At 40.6% G+C, this 24,201-nt stretch overlaps 1 long non-coding RNA gene across 1 annotated transcript; it reads left to right on the top strand.

Annotated features, from left to right (window-relative positions):
• Positions 1-12: 12 nt before the first annotated feature.
• LOC142499837 (uncharacterized) lies at positions 13-22,031 on the top strand. Its single transcript, XR_012802758.1, has 3 exons — positions 13-399; positions 15,302-15,496; positions 18,715-22,031. It is a non-coding gene; the product is annotated as an uncharacterized LOC142499837 (long non-coding RNA).
• The last annotated feature ends 2,170 nt before the right edge of the window (positions 22,032-24,201 follow it).

Raw genomic sequence — 24,201 nt, 5'->3', positions numbered from 1 at the left:
TTGGAGCCAGTACAGGGAAAGGGAAGGTAGGGTTTGGGTGTCAGTGGCACCCAGACTAGGCCAGATTACCCTTTAGGTCCCACATAGGTCCCACTCATATCATATTGTGGCTGCTACAGGGAAACCCATAAGATAGGAACATTTCCCCAGTAGTTGCATATAGTTAGCGGACGGCGCTAGTGAAGACACCGCTCAGTGACTTGCAGCCGGTGGTCTGGGACCCGACGACCACCGTACTATCATAGACTCCCAAAAGTGAGACCTTCCTACCTGAGTTCACCCCATGCAGAGGCGGACAACAACATTGCTGGATCACCAGTATCCCTGTTGCTAGTCGGCCGCACCGGGTGCTGGAGTACCCAGCAGGTACCTCAACTAAAGTGCACCAACGGTTCACAGGTAGCGCTACCATACACACTTTTGGGTGGGTCTTGACATTGGGGTAACAGGATGTCAGGGTATTGGTGCCAAGCACCCTTTGTACTGTGAGTACACTCACTTGGTGTATGGGGGTTGGGACTGTTATATACAATGTGGTAGAAGTATAAGATATATGTGTTCAGTAAAGCTGTTATTACATACTTATGGTGTGATTATTGCTAGTATTGGGTCCTGTGTGTGGATCATCCCACTGCACTGGGATCCCTCATAGGTGGAGGCGCTGCACCAAGGCAGACAAGGCAGACCCCAGGCTCCCAGAGACGGAGGCTCAGGCCTTCTGTCCGACAGACAGGTAACGGCAGTACCGTTAGTCCCTTTAGTAAGGGGGAAAGCGTGCATACACAATTATATGGCATTGGTTTACCCCCAGTTTGGCCACTGTGAGAGTTTAGTAATTTGCCCCCTTGGTATTTCCTGAGATACATTTGTGCCTAAATGCAAATAGCATTTGAGCATATCATATGTTATCAAGCAAACATTTAAAATAATGATAAAAAAAAGTATGACATGGTAGGATGTTTTTAACAACGCATGCAGCGGAGTGGACTTGCACCTGCAATGAACATGAGAAATATTGCACCAGCCAATACGAAAGAACTCACCTTTTAGGTAATCTTTCTTTCCCAGCCCAAGTAACTATTGTTAAAACAAGCTTTCGAGGACAAAGTCATCTTCACTAGGGCAAATCTGAGCTCAAACGGATTTCTTTCAACGTAATATTAGTTCCTAGGTTGTAATAAAAGTCAGGAAGATTTAGTGAAAGCATGGGATGGAGCAAACACCCGGTGGTTGTGGAGATAGCAAGTTGTACTCTTGTAAAGGTCATAAAGATCTTATAGAGGAGTTACTGTAGGCTAGTCAGACGTATGCTTAGCAAGCAGAGGTTTGAGGATGAGATATTAGCAGATGGAGAGATAGAGAGAACTGTAATAAAAAAAATACAGAACAGCAACAATCTCATTAAACAAGACAAAGAACGATCAAAGCTTGATAGGATATTAAAAAAACATTGGATGAGCAATTTAACAATATAATAATTATGTTCCTTAAACAGAATGAATCATCTCAATGAATGCATGTCTTTCTATCAAATGTTCAATCTCTGTTTTCAAAGTACAGAAATACAGAGAAAATGTGTGGCCATTTCCACCAGAGCATAATGCTGCATGTTCATTTTCAGACTTGGTTAACTTTCAATTAATTGACGCTTTAAAAAACACATGGGTTGATGCTCTTACAAGCCTATGCAATTGCAATGTGCCAAATACTGTACTCCCAGCTCATTGTACAGCTCACCAGAAATGATGCAATGCTCTATGTATCAAGGCAAAATGTATGCTGCATAATGTAATCATTAAAAAAAAAATGTCTTGCTTCCTGCTTATATAAAACTCACTAACATAAAAACAATAAAAGCAACACAGTAATGTTTTTTTTAATTGTTACAGTATAATCAGAGATGTGGAAGCAGATTGTGAAATGTGTATAGCATACGTTTATTTCCTCTTCTACCTTAAGGATCCAAGAGGATTTACTTATGGTTCCAATTACAAACAGTCATAAATAAGACCAATAAAGGTTTAAAGGTTATGAGGTTAGTGTTGGAAGCAGTGGGAAGGGGTTAACTTAGTTTGGTACCCTAGTCAGTTGCTTTGATATTTCCAATTGTGCTGGAACTCCTAATATTTATCAAGTTTTCAGAACCCTCTAGTGTTGGCTGTTCAAATAATGTTGCTTAAAGATTTATTTTCCTACCTCCCCTGCACTCTATTCTGTTTCTATTACAGATACTATAACAAATCCCCCTTTTGTTGAGGTATTTATCTTGAAATGATTAGACTTAACAAAGTAACCCAGAATAAGAGTTTAAAAAAAAAAAAAACAATCGCTGGTTGCTCTCTAAATGATTAGATTTCGGCAAAGACATTGTGCTTGCCGATTACATTAGGATATGTTTGTTCTGACTTGCAAAGCACATGAAATATATTTGTTTTCCTTTCTATTGTGTCTCTGGAGTAGGAAAATAATAGCGTAATATTTGCAAACCCATGTAAACGGGAAGTGTATCTGTATATTTGATCATAAATACTCTCTCCTGATACGCTTTTGGACTGGTGAATGTTTGTATTTTGTCTGGTGATGAGTATATTATTCATTGATGAACTAGGACTCAGCACTAGAGACGGGCACGTTTTTTCTCGAATTTAAGGCCCTTGCGGTTGGCTAGTTCCTTTCAGCCGCGGATTTTGGCGGATTAATCTTAAAATGGCAGATTCTGGGTTTTTCCCCCGTTAATAAAAATCTAAACTTGAGTCCAAACACGACAAACGGAATCCAATCCCATGTTGGATTGATGTTGAATCTGATATAAACGTGTTATGTTAAATCCCAACATCCGACCACCATGGATGGATTTTAAAGACTCCACGCGGGCTTAACTTCTTAAAATTCAAGCACAGATTTCTGCTCATCTCTCCTTAGCACTACATTTCTAATGAAAACAAATTCCATTAAATGCACTAGTGCAGGGGTAGCCAACTCCAGTCAGCAAGAGCCACCAACAGGTAAGGTTTTCAGGATATCCCTGGTTCAGCCCTGGTTGCGCAAGCAGTGGCTCAGTCGAAAACCTGACCTGTTGGTGACCTTTGAGGACTGGAGTTGGCTACACCTGCACTTGAATCTCTTTTGATTGATAATTCATTGCTGACCTTTTGTCATTTGCATGCAATTAATCCACATAGGTGTTTAAAACAGAAACATTAGCAAAACCCTGTATGAGGCTCACTGGAAAGGGATTAGCAGATTTGAAGAAAACTGCATGGTTTTGACATTTACAAAATGTCTTTAGATTTGTACAGTATATGACTTCCAATAACCCCAAATACACTAAATGAATGTATGTTTATGCAAACATCCCTGAATTTGGTTTACATATGTTTCTAATTTCACTGAGAATAATGCACATTATATTAGCTTCTTTTTGTTTTTGTTCTGGGGAATGATTTCTATCTACATATTTCTTACATAATTTCTAAGCTCTTGAAGGTAATAATTGCCATTTCTTTGAATCTTTAAATTCTGCTATATAAATACTACTATAAATGCTGGTGAAACTCTAATGGGCCCAGCCGCTTTCGTTTCCAAAACACCATATGTTCTCCTGCACACACAGGCAGAACGTTCGGCTTTATAACTTTAGCTTCTCATCTGCTATGAGTTTCCTTTAGTGTTAAAGAATTTAGGCCTATATTTACTAAGTGGTGCTATTCCATAAGAATAAGTGCTGGTAGATACATTAGAGTCCATTGAAATGAAGGTATTTTCTATTGTTGGAAGGTGGCCAATATTCCATTAATTTTCATTCCCCGCACTAGAGCACAATCTCCAAGCTACTGGTGACTTGCAGAGAGTTTGCATGTTCTCTCCTAGTCTCATTGTGGTTTATACAGTAAAATGCAGTGACCCTTAATCTAATCATGATTGGATCTGTCAAAATGGGACATTTGGGCGTGACCAAAACGCTCCCCGGGACACTTTGCCGCAGGGCAGCTCGCCAAGGGACACTTTGTTCGATGTCCAGTCTGTCACGCACCAAACCGACCCACCAAGCTAGGCTACTGCTCTGCTAAATACATGTTTAAATGTCCCGTGTGGGACCGCTACACTGCCTAGGCAGGCCTGTGGGACATTAAAAGATTGTGTGTCAGAGCAGCTTGTCTAGGAAGGGTAGCGCGGGACATTTAAACATGCAGTTGTCAGAGCGGTCGGGCGTGACAGACATGGCTTGTCGGGTCAGGTGGACAGCGGTTGGGTGCAGGAGTGGACATTACTGCAAAGTGTCCCACTGCGTATTGTCCCTGCGGCAAAATGTCCTTGTGGCGCAATGCCTGTGGCATTTTTGTCACGGCCAAATGGCCACGGCGGAACATCCTAGACCGTGGATCTCTGTCCATTAAAGATACAGCATCATGCCAATGTCCATTTTGTGGGCTGGAAAACTAAAATGCAAATTCCCCAAACTTCAACAAGCAAATGCACATGAACGATTTCTAAAATAAGTGCCACTTGCATTGCTTATTTTTCAACCCTACCCATATGTTCAGTTTCCAGGAGGGAACAACCTCTTGCTCAGTCTCTCTCCCTCGATCTCCTTGCCGTCTGCCCTTTCTCATTATTCATTACCCAATACATCCGGATGGTGCCAAACCCTTTCCTCAATTATGTACAAATTCTTCCAAATAAAATCACCATATGTGAATTGACAAAAAATGGTAATAAGGAATTCTTATCAACCAAAAATGTAGCAATTTATAAATGGAATAATCAGATGCTGTATTTACTAAATATTCCTGCTCCACATGACACCTTCCAGGAAATGCACGTGAACAGGTTGCCAGGCAACTTCCAGCGCCTGAAGACGCTTATAGATTAGCACCGCTTAGTAAATATGCCCCTGTATGTCTGAAATATTCAACTAACTACAAATGCCTTCATTGGGGAGATGTCTTGTCATGAGAGTCACACTTTGATACACTGACAGATTATGTTGTATTTTGCCATTTTGGTATTTTCTCTTAATAAGATTGTTACATGACATTATGAGTTGTGCATTTTTTTCGACTTTGTAAAATTCCCTCCATCAATATACCAGTTGTTTGCATTAATTGTACATTATAAATCTAAAAACGTGCACACAAGACGGGACAAGTCTGTCACGCCAGGTGTGTGTATCATATTTATTTTGCTTGTTTTTTTTTTGTTTGTTTCTGAAGAGGAAACGTGATGAGGTCTTTAATGCTTGTGGGTTTATGGAGAGATATCAAACTGGTCCATTAGCAGGTAGATGTATCACAAGATGCAATGGCCTGTAGTTTGTTAGGGAATTGTCGAAATACTTATCTTTATCTCTGTCAAGTACTCCAGTACTAGAGAGCAGAACTAAATTACAACCATTATTCCAGCAGAAGCCTGCGTCGTTTTGAAATTGCTGTGAATGTGGTAGGCCAATTGGCATAAGAGGATAATATCTAAACATTTTAGTGCCTCTGTGGTCTACAGATAAACAAGGTGAAATGGAGTACAATACTGTATACTGCACCGACACACTTTATTCGAGCATATACCCGGTATGTACCTGGCAGATACCTGGAATGCGCCGCTCCTCACCTCTGACAAGCCCCGTTGCATTTGCCTTCCCAGCCTGGGTTCATGCCTGGCTGATGGGCGGCTGATCTGTTAAATGATAATGATTAGGATTTAATAGGCTGCAATGCTTCGCGTGTCTACCAGATGGCATAAATTCATGAATTGTAATGCAGTATATATATATGTAGTGTGCAGTATTGCAGCCAACGGGAATAAAATGCTTCAATCCCTGCCGGAAAATAACTCAATGCACTCGGGCAGAAAACAGTCACAAACCTCAATACACCCGGGTATACCCGAATTCGTGGGACTAGCCGAGCTCGAATAAAGTGTGTCGCCAGTGTATGGCGTGCAGATAAGTATTAGCAGCTGTCATTTGCGGTAGTCTATACAAGCAGGGTATAACTTTGCAAAGGATTGCATGCAGTGCAATTGGTTAATGAACTAAATCTATTTGTCCAATTCATGTAAAGATAGCAGACAGTGCTTATTATGTGGGTATCGCTCCAGGTTTCCTTATGGGAGGCATTTTCTCTTATTATACATGGAATGCAGTTGTGCTGTATCCCATGTACATCCTTTAACTCAGTCGTTGACTGAGCCACCTGTGCTGAAGCAAAGATTTCATATGGCCACTCCTGCTTTAAAATCTCCTGCTGCAGAACGTTTTACCAATACTGGGCTCTACCTCTACATTCTCAGGCACAAGATAGGAAGCAGGAAGGTCAACATTTGTGTTGCTAGTCAATGCTCTGGCTATACAGACACTTACTGAATGCAGTAATGTTGCATTTCCAAAATATGATTTGCCATATTTTATTTGGAAATACTCCCCTAGAAATCATGCTACTCATATACTAAGCGTTTCATTTTTGTTTTGTTTTTTTGCCCCATTTAAATATGAAATGATACATGAAATCTCCCTTTCTGAAGTATACTTCAGTTCTGTTAAGGCAGTTAATAATGTTGTAATTCTAGTTTGGGACAGTGATTTTGTGCATTTATTATTTTATTAAATTCAACAGGGTTTGAAATTAACATTGTCACTAAATTAATAATACTGGTTATTTCCTTATGTCATAAAATCTGTATGTTATACACATGTATGAAGACTATTAAAGAAGGACGTAAAGCTGTTGCATGTCAAACACACCTCGTGTTATACACTTTTTATATCAAAAAGCCCCTTAAAATGTATTATCTGATGACTACTCTACTCCGTTAATGCATAGTTATTAAATTTACAATAAAGCTAACACCTCGAACACATCTGAACGAATAAGACAGGCGCTGTGAAAATCATGTAGTTTAGTGCCTGAAGAATGTATATATTTATTTATTTATAACAACTTTTATATAGCGCCCTTGTTCACGGCGCTGAACATTATTTAGTAAAACAAAGGTGCTGTTACATATAGATTTGATTGTAGAGTAATTGTTACGATGTCATTGTGGTGGGTGGGAGGGGGGACATTATGGTCAGGCGCATTGAGAGATTGCATTGTTGATGGGTAGAGGTTGGGGTCACGTCTCAGGATTTAGTCGTGTCACGAGCATGGTGATGGGTTTGACATCGGGGACAGTGGAGGTGATTGGATCGGCGGGGTGGGTGACTTGGAGGGTTTTGGAGAGACTTTAGGAAGGGGTGAAAGAAGGGGAGATCATGGGCATTGTTGAGGGTGGGGCATAGATGAGCTTTGAGTTGGCTTCTGAAGTTAGGGAGGGGGCAGATTGGATGTGGTGTAAGAGCTTGTTCCAGTGAAGGGGGGCGAGTAAGGCAATGGATTTAAGAGGAGGCACAAGGGGTTGGGGGGGGAGGGAATGAGGGTTGTATCTGTCAAGGAGTGAAGAAGATGGGAAGGGGTGTAGCGAGAGATGAGTGCTGAAAGGTAAGGGGGGACAAGACCATGGAGAGATATGTAGACAGGGTGAGGAGTTTGAAGAGTGAACACTGTTGGATGGGTAGCCAGTAGAGTTGGGAGAGGAGAGGTGTGGCATGGGCAGAGCGGGGGAGATTGAGAAGTGTACAGGCTGCAGTATTTTGGATTTGTTGGAGGTGTATGGAGAAGTCAAGGGGGAGACCGAGGAGAAGGGAGTTACAGTAGCTCAGTTTCAAATCTGTGCTACAAATCTGATTGTAATGTTCACCTTGTGACCTTGGGCAAGAAAAGATGCTGGTAGACGCCGCCCGCTGCCCACTGCCCGCTGCCTGCTGCCACAGGTAAACTTGTGAAATTTTAGTAACAGGTTCGCACAAACCTATGTGAAACGGCTGAATCCCAACACTGGATCCCACCCTTCAAATACTGTCTCCCAAAATCCTACAGCTACATTGGAGAATGTAGGGACCCCAAATCCCACTCCCCCATGCAACTCTCCCCTACCATGTCATTTTCTTGTCCCCCCATATCACTCTCTCTCCTCCAGTTCTCTTACTTCATATCACTCATCATGTCACTCAATAGATGCTATTTAGAAACTGACACTTTCTTCTGAACCCAGTCATTGGGATAACCCCCCCCCCCCAATAATGTGCTGTGTCAGTGGCAGCCAATTAGTGAGTATCTTCATAGAAAAACTTGTAAGCGACTGGAAGTAGACTGATTGGTCTCTTATTCTTGAGGTCTTCTTTGTGTCCTATGAAAAAGGAAAGCTACAATATTGGATTGCTCCACTGTTATGATACGTTTTAAATATAATGTTATTATTTATCTAAAACCTGGCTAACTCAGCCTCCCTCTTCTTCCCCAACTACTGTAGCCCAATCAGCACGCCCGCTCCCCCCACACCCTTTCCCCTTCCCTCCCCACACCCTTTACCCCCCTGTTACCAAATGACAATGGTCGTTCATGTGGGGTTTCCCCCAACATTTTTCCTCATTCGAGTCTTCGCTGACCGCGAAGACTCAAACAAGGCAAAACATTGAGGGAAATCTTATAGAGTAAAGCAGATTTAGGGACCTGTCTGAGACATATAAATGTGCTCATAAGTGTTCCTTATCATTGCTTAAATATATACATTGAGCTGGACACTCTTTTTTTCGATGGGTCTGTTCTGAGTCACAGGAGTTTTCCTCCCCAAGCTTTTTCTTAAACAGACCCATCGAAAAAAAGAGGATGTTAGTATCCAGCTCAATGTATATATTTAAGCAATGATAAAGAACACTTATGAGCACATTTATATCCCTAAATCTGCTTTACTCTTTAATCATATAGCATACAGTGCTACCCCTGCAGACATGGATTCTGGGTAATGACATGCAAATGAGCATTCATACAGTAGTGTCACTTTTTGCTACTTCTTTTTTAGCCAATTCTGTCTTTTTCACAAAGCCTTTACAGCTAAGCCTATGCTAAAGAAGTGCCTGGCCTGCAAACATAGTCATAGACAGCTGTTTTGACCTTTGGGTCTCGACCTAATGAGGGTAGTTTCACTCTTGAAAGTTGCACTGGCAGTTTAGTAGAGCACTCGCAGAAACATATACACTCCAAAACACACCTGGGTAATCTGGTTTATTTGCATATTTAAATTAACTTATTTCCCAGGCGTGTTCACAGGTGCGGTATCTCTCCATGTGTTTTATACAGCAGATGACTGTTTTAGGAGGTATATAATTCAATCAGTATTCTACTAAACACTGTAGGGCTATATCCCCGCAAAACCCATATTTCATTTTGGGGTACACTTTTATTAGTTGAACTGTTTGTATTTTGCATGGTGCATAAATTTGGGTTTGCCCACCCCTAAGTACTGTACGGTGGACGGTTCATGTCATGTCTTTATTCACAATATCTTGTTTTTACAGTATACATTTAAGAAAAAGGGTATTCATTAATACCCTGCAGAATACATCCATGATTACAGAATGACATACACATCTCAAATGTGTACTTACAGAATAGGTATCTGATTTATCACAGAATTGTTACACTGCTATCTAACTATGTGAGACAACAGACAGGCAGGTAACCTTATATCATATAGAATAATGTTATGGTGGCTAAAATAAGTTTAGATTGTAAGTTCTTTTGGGTCTCTCTATATTTGCTTTTATATCGGATTTCCTTTCCCTGGAAATGTATCACTTCATGGGCTGCAACATGCATTGCAGATAGTGTGTAAAAATAAAGGAATGATTACTTGCCGATATATTCTTCTACCAGAAAAGTAGACAATCATCATAGCAGATTGAAATCCTTTATTGTGTTTTCTGGCTTTAACTATACTCGTTGCAGATTTGTATCTTGAAGTGTGCAAATAAAAATAGCGAGATATTTAACATAAACGGCTGTTTAAAGGAGAGAACTGGTTGGAAAGAGGCAACAACGATATAAAGTGAATGATTAGTTCAAGAGTATTATAGCCAGTGCATTGTATTGGTATAAAGAATATACAATAAAATATATCACCAAGTAATAATCTTAATACTCCATAAAAAGCAAAGAGATTGAATTGAAAAAAAAAAAAAGACATTTAATGTACTGGATGAGATTGAGATTACAAGCATCAGTCAATTAAATGTCCTGTATTCTTTTAATGGAGTTTAAAAATGATTATTTTGGTGATGGATATTGGTGAATACTTCTTACGCAAATAGGCTGTAGCAGCCATGAAAACTGCTGTGTGTACTGAAAAAATTTAAACATATGTTGCTGAAGATAATATTAATGTTAAAAGTAATATAACAGGGGGAGGTTATAAACAGTAACAAGAAACAGCGTGAAGAGGGGATCATAGCAGCAGTTAAAGTTCTGAACATGATGTCTCGGCTGTGCTGAAACTTTCCTTATCATCCATTTATCAGCCATGTTGACACGGATAAATGCTATAGTGATAAATCAGCATGGTTTAAATAGTTTCAGCACTCAGGTAAAGTCAATAAATAAAAATGCTTCATTGTGACAATGTCATACAGCGAGTTTTGGCTGTCAGTGATATTAGGCAAGAGAAAAAAAAAGTAGGGTGCTTATAAACAAAGTATCCCTGGTTAAATCGGATGGGGTGTTAGTAGTAATCAGGAACGCAAGACGTTTCAGCACAACAAAAATGAATTTAGCAATAAGATAGTGTTTACTTAGCCATAAAGCTTGTAAACCAATGCAAACAACATGCTAAACTTTCGGTGCAAGCAGGTACCTTGACTTCAGGATACCCCATTCTCCACTCCCACCAACAATGAACTACAGACACACCCGTGCTGAATTAAAAGTCACAGCTTATATTATTGTTACTACCAGTACAGTAACAGTAATTGTTACTTACAGTATATGCAACCACCTAGAACATGACTTCAAACCTTGGCAGATTGTTGGTGCTATGTTGAACTCATGGCCAACTGCGTTGCTGATCACCTGTTGTCTGGCTCAACAAATCAACCTGAGATTATCCTCTTTCGGAGGACACCTGTATGTCGGCTGCGAAGCCAGGCCATGACACCACCTTCCCCAACCAACAAATCCTCATCCGCACCCGTCACAAGAACCAGTCTGGCACCAATGAAACCATATCATGTGTATGTACAGTATGCATGTGTGCATATATATATATATATATGTATCATGTACACTTCCATAAAGGTACAAACCGCAAAACATAGGAAAATAAAACAAGGGTGGGTTGCTGTCCAATCTAAGAGGAAAGGCCTTTGTGGAAAGCCCACCTTTATACCTCACAAAAACCCACCCCAAATTACCTGTAAAGCCATACCCCTACCCTTGCCAACATCACCACAATCCGTATGTGAGTGATAGAGTGAAGTGCATTACAAGGATATCCAGGTCATGGCGCCTTTCCGCCGACAGGGCTCAGTGACTCACTTCCTCAAGGGTTGCAGGCGTTGTGATAATGTGCAGTCAGTCTAAAGCATGTTGTATTTAAACTGTGCAAGATGCATGTAGTGTTAAAAAAAGATAATAATGTATGTTTTGTATTGTTGTCCTTTTATTGGTAGTATGGTTATTATTCTGGATCCAGGCTCATTCATCCCCTTTTTAAAGCACACAAAGTCCTTCTATTTTCTTCAACTTTATTGAGTGGGGTTAACAGAAATATAAAAGTGCTTGCATGTAGTTTGTGGTAGGAAATGTCTCCTGTGAGGAGAAGTATCCTATTTTAAGTGGCTTTTTTTTATCAGGAGAAGGTAAAAAGGAATCCCTTTCTAAGGGATCAGTGGAAGATGTGTCTACTCACTTTGGCTGCTGTTGAAAAGAGAGAGCACGCTTTCCTTTCCAGACAGGAACAAGCCAAGGGGCATAACAATATACAGAGAAGGGCAGGGTGAGAAGACTAAACCAATCTCAAACTATGTGCATTGGGAGGTTGCAAGGACAACTGACTAGTGGCTTGTGGAAAAGGTGAAATGTAACAACTATGTTGCAATTTACACAGCAGCACTGACTGCTTGAACAGGGAAAACAAGCAACTTTCCCTGGGGAGAGCTGGCAGCCTGAGAGCAGAAAAAGTATACAGAAATAAACAATCCTGTTACAGGACAGTTATATACTGTAACTCAGTAAGTTATAGTACTTTATTAGTCTGTTTCATTAACAACCTGGAGGTAAAAATGCATTCATAAAGCTCTTAAAATACGCAACAATCTACTCTAATACTTTTTCATTCTCTTTAGATACTATAAAACAAGCATTGCACCATGCAGGTTCATGTTAAAGTGCTACTTTCAGAGCTAATAGCAGGAGAGAGGGGGGCTGAATTGGACAGTTTGAAGTTTTACAGCTTCCAGTAAAACATACAGTATGTATCCTGGCTAGTCCAGCCTGCCTCTCTGCCTCCTGTCATGTAAGTTCCTGGTAGTTACAGGCTGTGGCAGGCTGTCCTATGGGGCATTGACCCTCCCCCCCTCATGCTGACTCTCTGAGTGACAGAAGAGGAGGTGCCACAAGGTTCTGTGTACAGCCAATCATGGTACAGACCTTGTGCTGTCCCCTTCTGGAGCCTCAGAGAGGATGTCTAAATTATAGTGAGTTGTTGTGCACTCCTCCTAGAAAGAAGAGGTGGGTGTTGCTCCTCCCAGCTGGGAGTGAGTCAGGCCAGTCAGTCCTTCCTGGGCTGACTGAGCCAAGAGAGATCAGAGGCCTCAAGACTACAGAGAGCCAGGAACCATCCAGAGACCTGGGACCCTCTGTCACTATCTGCACCCACTGTATACCATCTGCAGTGACTGCCAAAAAAGCCCCTTTGTTTATATACACCTGCCTGGGTCTTCAGTCAATTGGGAAAGGGTGTGAAAGAAGTCTGCTTTGGTGGGGGACTGTCTCTGTGGATCCTGGAGCCCACTGAAGCTGGAGGCGCTGACACCATGAGCAAAGTCTAAATTCACCAAAAGCCTTTCCTGTTCCCAATCCCATCGCGGACCACTGAGCTCTCCTAGACCCTCACAGGCATGACCGCACCACAACAGCAGTAACAGCAGTAACCAGCAGTGACATCTTCCAGAGAGGGGGGGAAACTGTGTTACACATGTGCACTTTTTATAATGTTGCTGGAAAGTCTGAACCTTGCAGCTTCCTTTTAATCTGACCACTCTTTGATAAAGCGCCCTGTGCGCGAAACATGTCAGAGCGCCTTTAGGAATTCTGCCCTATGTTCTTTTATCAATAAACCATTCTAAAGAAGACCCTCGTGTCCTGTGATGTACTGGTGGGCTGTGCTCTGGTTTTTCCCATTACTCTAGACTACTACTCCTTACCTGGTTGCCCGCCGCTGGTGATACGCTGCTGCAAGCTTTCATTTGGATACCAGCTGTGACCTCCTCCCTGCTATACACAGCAAATGAAAACCAGCTAACCAAAGGTTAACTATCAGGCGCCTCAAGAGTCATGAAACAGTTGCATCCCAATGGTAACATATATGAGAAAATAATGGCCGTGCTCCATAGAAAAAACCAGTGAGTATAAATCCTCTTCAACAAACAATACAGCTCTCCTCAGAGCACCAGCAAATTGTAACAGGGGACTCACGGTTTATTGGAGTAATCCGGAACCAGTTGTAATGCTGTATAACATCGCGGGGGATCAGCAGACTCCTCTGTGCCGTGCTGGTGAATCCCCCGCAGTCAAATGATGCAGCTGTCTGGCGTGCAGCCGGTGAGACAAGCAGCGGATCCTCTGACGCGTTTCAGTCCAGGGGCCTTTGTCAAAGGCCCCTGGGCTGAAACGCGTCAGAGGATCCGCCAGACTTTTACCCAGATGTCGCAATAAAACTTTTTTCACTTCACCACTGCCTACCTGCCATTTGTCCTACCGGCTGTGCGCCGTTCCTGCCTCCCACGGGAGGAGAGTTTCTCTGCTGCTATACACAGCAACCCATTAAGGCAGCTACTTATCATTGACGAGCCGCACTGGGGCTGCGTCTGTCCAGTGACGGAGTCTTCGGTTTGGGGGCCCGTTCACCCCCCTCTACCATACAGAGAGATTTGCCCTGGCTGTGGCTACTGAGCTCCATCGCGGGGATTCCCCTATTTCCTGACGCCGCGCTGCCCGTCATCGGAGGCTGCTGTTGAAGGAGACGCCGGCTCCCAGTGATTGCACAAGATTTATAATCATCTTTCCCACTTCACCTACCTGTGAGTAATTTTACTATGACGCGATCGTGCTGTATGTGGCAGCCAGTCGGTAACAAGCCTTTCATTTACTATCTTTGCTTACTCATTACCTTCTTATACGTTATCCTTACTGGCAATTGCTCACAGGCTGACACACATGGTGTGTCTATTACAATATCCAGAGACACTTATATACAGCGTATCCCCAGTTACACACCTCTATAAACATTTTTTGGAGCACTGGATTGTTTAGACTGCCCTGTGGTCTGAATTTCTATATATCATTTTAATCTACAAACAGTCTCCTCCTCTATTTAATAAATCAGGAAAAAAGGTCAAATGTAACAGGTGCAAATGTGTCCAAATCTGCCCCATGCCTGGGCAGATATGGACAGGCATGGGGTACATTTGGACATAGGATATTTATTAATGGAAACTAAAACAAATCATGTTAGAAATCTTGTTTAATGGTCGAAAATAAACACTAATTGATGAGGAAGAAAACACACGAATGAAAAAAATTATCATAATGCAGTTTTTATGCAAGTATCAAACCTGCCTGTGAAACCGGAACATGGTGTATTGTAAAAAATTATATTTGTATAAAAAACACACATTTATAGCCTACATTTCTCTACTGTCTTGCGGCTTTATAAGTGACACTATCGCACTTCAAAGGATGTCAATTCAGTATAAATTTGCATGGTTGTAAGAGATCGGGAAGATTTTCCTACCGCAATAACACTGTTCATTTCTGCCCCCACACCTCAGTGTCTGAATGTGCCCCGGCTGCCATTTTGGGAAACAATGTCCTGTGCATGGTCACTGACAGTTTGTCCTAAAGTCTTGGAACCTCACCAGTTGCTTAATAAATGTAGTTTATGATGCCCCAAAGCTCTGAACAAAAACAGCAACACTTTATGCATGACATGCTTACAATCACTGATGAAGATACTTACTATTCTCAGTTCAAATTGAAGCTCTATCTCTCTCACACTGCTAAGACTTGGCTAAATAAGTTGTAAATATATGCAAGCATAGGCAAATCACAGTGCCCTCTTATGAGATAAATGTAAAGCAATTTTATTCAGTTGTAAGCAATCAGGTGTCTTTGTCCCCATGTCTGAATGTGCCCTCTCTCCTATCTTGTAACAGAAAAGGAGAAAATAAGAACTATCAAAAGGAAGATAAGCCAACATCAAAAGGTTTGTATAAAGGGGGTTCGTTTAACTGAGGAATTGGAAAAGCTACAGTACTATAGAAAGAATATGGTATCAAAGATACTCCACCAAATGGAGACATAACTGCGGCATCTAAGGCAGATCCCAGGCATCTAAGGATTGTTCAGAGGTATGTGTCCATCTCTCGCTCTCGCTCTCTCGCGCTCTCTCTCTCATGATATGGAATCTGTTCTTATACAGACTTTGAAAATTTCCTGACAAACTCTGACTGAGCCATACAAAAGGCATATTTTGCATGGTTCCGGGCATCATGTGAGAGTTTTGAACATCTCCACGCTACTGCTGCTGTTGAAGTGATTACTATCTTTAGTTTTTGTAGTAGACTAAGTTATTCTAGCCCAAAGTATCCCTTTGCTTGAGGAGCAAGAAAAGGTTCCTCCTACAGTACAGTAGTAGACGAAGATCCTTTGAAACAGTAACTACTGTTGGTGTTTTGCAAAGTATAGAGTAGCTATTTCTATGCCAAAACCATAGTGATATGTGTGGACTCAGATCTTCTCTTTAGTGGTGATTCCAGAATGATAGAGCACCAGCTGTACCCAAAACAGTTATCTGGCTCATGTCCCGAAATCCCTTTTTGGCAAATGAGAAAACTGATCACTTCCCAAAGACTTCCAGTACTGGCTATATATCTGGAAGTATTATCTGGAATGTAAGTGCTTGTAAGAGTGAGTCTAAGAAAGCCAGAGCAAGAAAAGAAAGCCCTATTGGCACTTGATGGACGTATGTCTTTTTTTCAACCTCATCTACTGTGTAACTATGTAACAATGAATCATTTATTTTTAAGGTAGCTTGACTATCCTCGGGTTATTCTGGGTCTTCCAAAAAGCAAAGACAAGCTGTTACACAGACGTGGTGTTAGGGAGCAACTGAATGTAGATTAGTTAGTAGAAGAGAGGATAAGTGTGTTTGGTGAAAGGATGGTAGAGTCTAGTAATGTGCAAATGTCTCCCAAACACACAAAAATATCACACTTTTTTGTACATTTTGCGTTTTTGTGAAATTTTCGACAAAAATCACTGCTCAAACGTTTTGCCACTTTTCACCAGAATTTGAGAGAAAGGGTAGTGTATAAAGCATTACATGACTGCAAATGTACTCTTTATTGTTTGCTGACCTTCAATGGAAATTTCCCACATGTCCAGTTGAGCCATTGAGTTAATTGAAATGCATCTTGGAAAAGTGATGTCTACAATTGCACCATGAAAACGGGGATGGGAAGAGCTTTTTTATGTATTAGATCAATGGAAGTTAAAAAGATAACGTGCAATACGTACATCAGTGGTTTAGGATGTGAAAGAACAGTGCACAACTCCTTCTCCCCCCTACCCCCCCAAAATAAAGATGGCATTCTTCAGCACTGCACATTGGTTAGTACAAGAGGTTGCAGTTGAGTGAGATTGAGCAGTTAAGGGAGTAGTGATAAAAACAACCAGGATGTTATAATTGTGGACAGAAAAAAGTAGGTCTATGTTTTTATAGTAACTGTATATATGAACTTTCAAAGATACCATAAAAGCTTCTTATTTAGGCAATCCATAATCCTACGGTATTGCCTGAAACCAGAGCCAATTGAAAACAATGCTTCTGTGTTCTTAAATCCATGTACAAAACTAACTTTTATGTTCGTCCAATAAAATCACTGCCAAAATGTGTACTGTCAACTAGTCCCATCGTGGATATTACAGCACATCCGATTAAATGCAGAAAACAGGATTTACATTTCTATCAGAAGTAGCTTGGCAGATGAACACTCATACAACAGATATATTGCATCTTCTTTTTACTTTTGACATTTGTAAATCCTATTAGAAAACGAAAGCTGTTACAAGAAAGGCTTCTCTAGTTTTGTTTGACAAGAAATAGGATAAAGGAAAAACAGCGGGTTTTTTTCTGAAAACAGGCTTTAACTTCTGTGTATAATCTACATAGCGTATTCTACAATTACACCTTCAGTGTTTAACGTGTAATAAAAGGCAATTTCGAACAAGGATGAATAATCTCCTGAAGATATTAAACATCTTACATTTTATGACCTTGGAAAGTGCTAATCCTTAGCCCGCCCTGTGTGATTTAGAAAGTGTAGTGTATTAATTTGCTTATTTGCTTCAAGAAATACACTGTTACTCAGCAGGGAGGCCGTTGAGTTAGAAGGATCTGAAAATACACAAGACTTAACACAATGCTAAAGACAGTCATATCGCTAAGATGTATTATGGAAGCATTGCAGACACATTATGCAAGGAATGGCACTCAAACAGATGGGCTGACAAAACAAACAGTAGTCTGATAACTCAAAAATCCAAAATACAGTACTTTACATGCTTCATTTTAATAATGACTTGCGCTTACATAGCTGAAGGTACATTCACTTTCAACGGACATAATAATTATATATGGAAGACCTAATACAGTAATGACTGTGTAGGAAACCTGGGAGCATATTTCCTCCATGTTATGACCTCAGAGGATGAAATATGTGCTCTTGTTATCTACTTACAGAAAGCTAAACTTCAGTAAGGGAAATACATTTAAGTGCCCAAGAGTGTCAGAAGCAAAACTGTAGTGGAATTCACAATCCAGAGACACATATAGGAGAACCAAAGAAAAATGCCGTCAGGGAAAGGGGTTCAATTAGATAAGTATATTTGAATCATTTTTGAAAGCAGTTTTGAAATCATTGAAACCGAAATGTCTTTTAGTTCTCTTATATTCTGGCTTCTGCTTGTATTTGTACCATCTATATCCTTCCACTTTGGTGAGATGGGAATGCAAACATTTACTAATGCTATCATAATGGTGGAAGAGAACCAGTAACCACTCACACTAATTCACTTAGGTCCTTAAAGGCACCTTTAATCTTTATACTAGAATCTCCCATGACATCACCATTGTAAATGTTTTTCAGACGAGGGACCCTGCCAAAATAGAATATGGCTAAGTGTCCAATTTATACAGGAGAGCCGCATGATTCATATTCTTTCCATTTTAAGATTTGAAATATCACAGAATGAATTACAATCCAGAACATTTTCAGGGATAAAAGCAGCATCTGATGATGTCTGCTTCTCTGATTGACTGAATTCAGGATGTTTTTTGGCAGCATCCATCAAAAATATTTGCCGAGCTTCTAAAAGTTAACGTGTAATGTGGAAATGCCATTATTAACTCGCACACATAAACAATCAAACAGTCTCTTGTCAGTATAATGAAATCATTATCATTCTGCATTGGTATAAGTATTTTATTATTCAAAAGCAAAATGAGTCCAAGACCCTTCTACTACTGATGAGTGAAAGTTTCAATGTATTTTCCTTCTTATTGCAGAATTTTGCAGTTAAAGAGAGAATTCAATTGTTTGCATGGTCAGAGATCATGGGCCTGGTAACATCTGATCCTATTAAGAACTTGACACCTAACTTGTGATAAACGAAAGATTGGAATTTCCTTCTGCAAAGTATCTTGCTTCCTGAACGTTTCTCCAATTTCCAGCTATTTTTCCATTTAAGGGGTCTTTTGTACCGAGTGTCGTAAAAGACTAGCCTATAGTTAAATTATCTCTATTGTAAGATTTCTGAATGCTGAAATACGGTTATGCTATTTCCTGTTTTGTTTTTGCCATTTCCAGTCCTGCCCATAAAGCTTAGAAGTACAGTAAATGTATTGAAAATACAGGGAAACCAATATAGACTATTAATTTTCCTAAATGCATTTATCAACTGCCACTGATCTCATACTATGGTTTAGATTGCCAGAAAACTAGTTGGTTGGCTGATAAAGATCAGCAAGTCATCATCACACTTCACCAACTCACCATCATCAAACTTCACCAACTCACCATCATCACACTTCACCAACTCACAATCATCACACTTCACTAACTCACCTCCATCACAGTTCACTAACTCACCTCCATCACACTTCATCAACTCGCCATCACCACACTTCACCAACTCACCATCATCACATTTTCCAAACTCACCATCATCACATTTTCCAAACTCACCATCCTCACACTTCACTAACTCACCATAATCACACTTCACCAAATCACCAGACTCCCATTCCCCCAACTCACCATAATCACACTTCACCAACTCCCCATCATCACACTTCTCCAACTCCCAATCATCACACTTCACCAACTCCCAATCATCACACTTCACCAACTCATCATCACACTTCAAGAACTCATCATCATCACACTTTCCCAACTCACCATCCTCACACTTCCCCAACTCAGAGTAGGATGTTTTGAAGATGCCACGACCATTTCTGGAAGTATGTCCCTTATCTTGATGTAAACATTTTTCATGCGGTACATATAATCCAGGCACTTGCAAAGTAGTAGTAAGTATCCTGACACGGAGCGCAAAAAGACTGTGGTTAGTTAAAATGAAAGACTTTCAACCATTTGGCTGAAGACGTGAGTAAAGGTACAGACTGAAATTACAGCAGTGACTTTAAAGCAAGGGAACTTGGTTCAAATGCTGATGTCGGCTCCTTGTGACATTGGGAAAGTCATTTTATCTTCCTGTAGTGTAACGCAGGCACCAAACATAGATTACAAGATCGCCGGGAACAGGGACCTAGTGCGTATACAAATCTATGTACAGAACCACCTAAGGTACTATATTGTAATTGTTAATAGCTTTCAGCTTTATTTGGAGAATATTTTTTTTTTTAAATAAAGTTGATATTATTATATATGATGAGAGGTATTTTCCCTTTACAGTGCACACAAATCTTCTCCAAGGGTGACTTGGTGTTTTAGCCTCTAACAATCTACATATAAAATCTAACAATATTTTGTGTAGACACAAACAGCCTTTTATTTTCTGCTCATCTACATACACACACACAAACACACACACACTTCCCTCCTCCCCTCCCACACAAACACACACACACACACACACTTCCCTCCTCGCCTCCCACACAAACACACAAGCGCATGTTTATCTTTGTACAGTATGCTGTACAGCTCCTCTGTATATTATTTAATTAGTTAAGCTATACGAATTTCCCATTGTTGTTTTCCCTGACAACAATGAATGTGCAAATAAATAACTGTTTGCAGATTGATGACGACGGACACAATTTAATGGTCTATATTCAAAACAGCAGATCAAAACCGAGCAGCAAAAGGAAAATTTTAAAACACAACTGCAAAAAAAAATACAAAGCTGTAAAACAAAGCAAAGGAAACCATTTCCCTAGATGAGGCTTTTATTAGCTGGGACACAGTCATCAATTAAAACGTCAGAGCTAATGACATTTGTTTTTAAATTAGTTCTGTCCACTGCTGATAGGAAACACATTTTTTTGTTGTAGAGTCTTTTAATTGTAATTTTTCCCCAAGGTAATTAAAAGTCGCTCACTCCCCCTGATGATAACTCTCTTAAGGAAAGGCAGCAAAACCCTATTCCTTGTTCACTGTGAAAACAAAAATGTGAATTCCACTTAACAGAACAGAGAGGTTTGTTTTCCTTGTTCCCCTGGGTACTGCATTCATTCGCAGTGTACTGTAAGGAGTTATTTCCTTGTGTGTTTTTTCCTACACCAATAATTACAACTGGTCAATTACCTGAAGGGAATTTTAATGAGGGTAAGCATTAAGGGGTAAATGTATCAAGGTCTAAAAATAAATGCCCTGTCTAACCCCTGCACCATGAGAGGTAGAGAGGCTTGAGAGGTACTGCGGAGTGCAGAGGTGACCAACTGCAGTCTTCAAAGGCCACCAACAGGTCAGGTTTTCAGGATATCCCTATTGAAGCACAGGTGGCTCAATCAGTAGCTCAGTAATTATGCTGAATCACACTTATTTTAGCAGTGTAGAATAGGAGAAGAGATGATATGGAGAAATAGAATTTAGATGCTTTTTATTTTATGTATCGTCCTCTCTCTTCGTGTACTGTATATATCATCTACAGCCTTTGTCCATCCACTGCTGGATGATGGCCTTTCCAAGGTTCTTCCAGGTACTGCAGTTGAAAGCCTCTCTTCTCCACGTTGCTCCAACAAATTTCCTATTTTCATCCTCTCACTTCACTTTTGGTTGTTCTCTTGGCCTTTTGCCTTGGAATCTAGCCAAGTCGCATCTTTGTCCAATGCTGATGATTTCATCTGGTGGTGATATGACCAACCCACAGCCATTATAATTCCTTTACCCGTGTTTGATTCCAAACTCAATCATTCTTGTTCCTGTCTCCTTGGTAATACATAACAGCTTATATCCCTTAATACTTCTTTGAGTTGTCTGAAACGAAATCTGTAGAAGGACTCATTGTCTCCAGCGCTGGGGCAAGCTGCGCGACCGCCACCATGTTTGCCCCAGTGCCGGAAGATTCTCGCTGTGGATGGTCTAATGTGGAAGCATGGACCACCCGCAGCAATGTTACAGAAGCATTATATTGACAAAGCGCTTGTAGCGCGAAACATGTTGGCCCGTTTTTGCCCCTTTTTTATGGTCAAATAAACAAATTTTGGAGTTACCCTCTCTACTTCCTTTTTGTTTTGGTGTGCGATGCAACCTTTACCTACTGTACTTCAACGCTAATGTATGCAAACAAAACCAATCCAAAAATGATCCTTTTATAGATTAGTTAGTGGTTAGTGCTACATAACCTCTTTTTTTTATGAGCTTTCTGAATGTGTTATTTATTTGTTAATTGTAAAATAATCTGTTTAACGTTTCTGTTCATTAAAATGTATCTCTGAAACGGCAGAATTTCTCTTTAAATTGTTAGTGTACGTGAAGGTCCTTTCAATCAAGATGCAAAGTGAACAACATGTTCGTTTAGGGCAGGGGTTCTTAACCCCAGTCCTCAAGATCCCCGAGCAGTTCAGATTTTCAGGATATACCAGCTTCAGCACAGTTGGCTCAATCAAACGAGCAGGGACTGATTGATCAACCTATACTGAAGCAGGGATCCACTGATTGAGCCACCTGTGCTGAAGCAGGGATTATTGGTCCACCTGTGCTGAAGGAGAGATATCCTGAAACCTGACTTGTTGGGGGGGGGGGAGGGATCTTGAGGACTGGAGTTGAGGACCTTTGGTTTAGGGTGTTATCTATCTATTCAGCACTATCCCAAATACTTTTCTCATTCTAACAAGCTATTAAGAATGCACTGCTCTGCTGTGACCTTTTTGCACATGCAATCAATCTTGTTCTATAATGATGCTGTTTCAACAGTCCAGAATGTCAGTGTATGGGTCAAATGGTCCACAGAAGCAAGAGGACAACTGTCATGTTCCTCAGCTTCAACAAAAGACACATAGCTGTAGAAATATTAGTAAGGGGAATGGAAGGACTAAGCATTTCTTTGGGGGTCTTAGAGTATTCGGGGTCTCTGTGTTTCCAAGGATACATTTAATAAATGATAAAACGTACTGCATAGGGATGTGTGTTTTCCTTCCCTGTTTATCTCAAAAATAGTTTGGGGAGTTATTACACCTCCAAGAAAAATACTCATTAACAGTGTGATTTTTACTTTGTTTTAAATAAACAGGACTGGTTCATTCAGATATTAGTGGAAATGCATCTTGGCATCATATGTTTTAATCACTGATAGGCAGGAAAAAAAGGATTAATAAAGAAAGCAACAGACACATGATAAACCAGAGAGATAACATACTGTGCGTCTCCAATCTAAAAAATGGTTACGAATATTTCATTATTTAGGGAAAGTTTTAGTACCCTCTCAAATGAAAGATGGAAAACTAGATATGATCCATATTTCATTTTTATATTATCTTAAGTATATTGTCTGCTGTACAATAAGAATTTTGCCTTTTTTTTTGCATTTTTGGTAAGTCATTGATTATACGTTTCTTTTTGCTTTGTGATCACCTGGATTTTGGTAGCTCACAAATTAAATGTGTAGTTAGCTGACAGACACATGGTTGAAGGAAAGAGATTATAGTGTAACTAATGATATGTTTTAGTATATTTACAATGCCCATGTGTGATATTATTCAGAGAAAGAGAGCCCTGCCAGGTGAGGACGGGCACAAAGACCAAGGTACAAAGACCCTCGCCATGCTCACTGGGATAATGGGCAAAAGATCCCCCTTTGTTAGGGGTCTGGGTTTCTTCTCCCCACCGCCTTTTCCTTTCCCAAGGAAGCTGGGCTGGAGGGGCTCTGGCTAGGGGAGAAATGAGGGGTGAAGTGGTTAACTTGGAAGTAGGATGTAGGATCAATAGGATGATGACCACTCGAAAAGAGGGGGAGGAGGGGCTTGGAGTAATTATATGGAGGAGGAAGTGTGGAGCGGCAGTCAAGCACCATTCTCCATAGGAAGAAATCCAACCCTATATGTCTCTTGTTAATGTGTGTGATGCCATTGGGGGTATGCAAACAATTGTGTTTATCTGTGTGTGTGTGTGTGTGTGTGTGTGTGTGTGTATGTGTGTGTATGTATGTATGTATGTATGTATGTATGTATGTATATATATATATATATATATATATATATATATATATGTAGCCCCCTGTAAACAGCTCAGGCTATACCTATCTTCCTTCTACTGTGGTAAGTCCTGTTAAGATCAGGCGCCAGTAATCATTATGGGTTTTCCCCCTTCATAGCCCTAACCTGAGTGGTAGACGCAGGCCTGGACTCTGCTGAAGGCGTGAGCAAGAGGGGAGGTTCTGCTGACACCATGAGGGGAGGGCTAGCTCTATATTTAGCAGCCCACTCCGGGGAGTAGAGGAGTCTTAGTCTTAGTCTTCATCTTCTTCTTCTTTGCTGTGTGTTGTGTTCCTCTCTTTTGATGGTTCTTCAGAAGAGAGAGTAGCTTAGGAAGAC

Source organism: Ascaphus truei, chromosome 7 (genome assembly GCF_040206685.1).
Source record: "Ascaphus truei isolate aAscTru1 chromosome 7, aAscTru1.hap1, whole genome shotgun sequence".
NCBI classification, from domain to species: Eukaryota; Metazoa; Chordata; class Amphibia; order Anura; family Ascaphidae; genus Ascaphus; species Ascaphus truei.
This window is presented reverse-complemented; position numbering and strand designations above follow the sequence as displayed.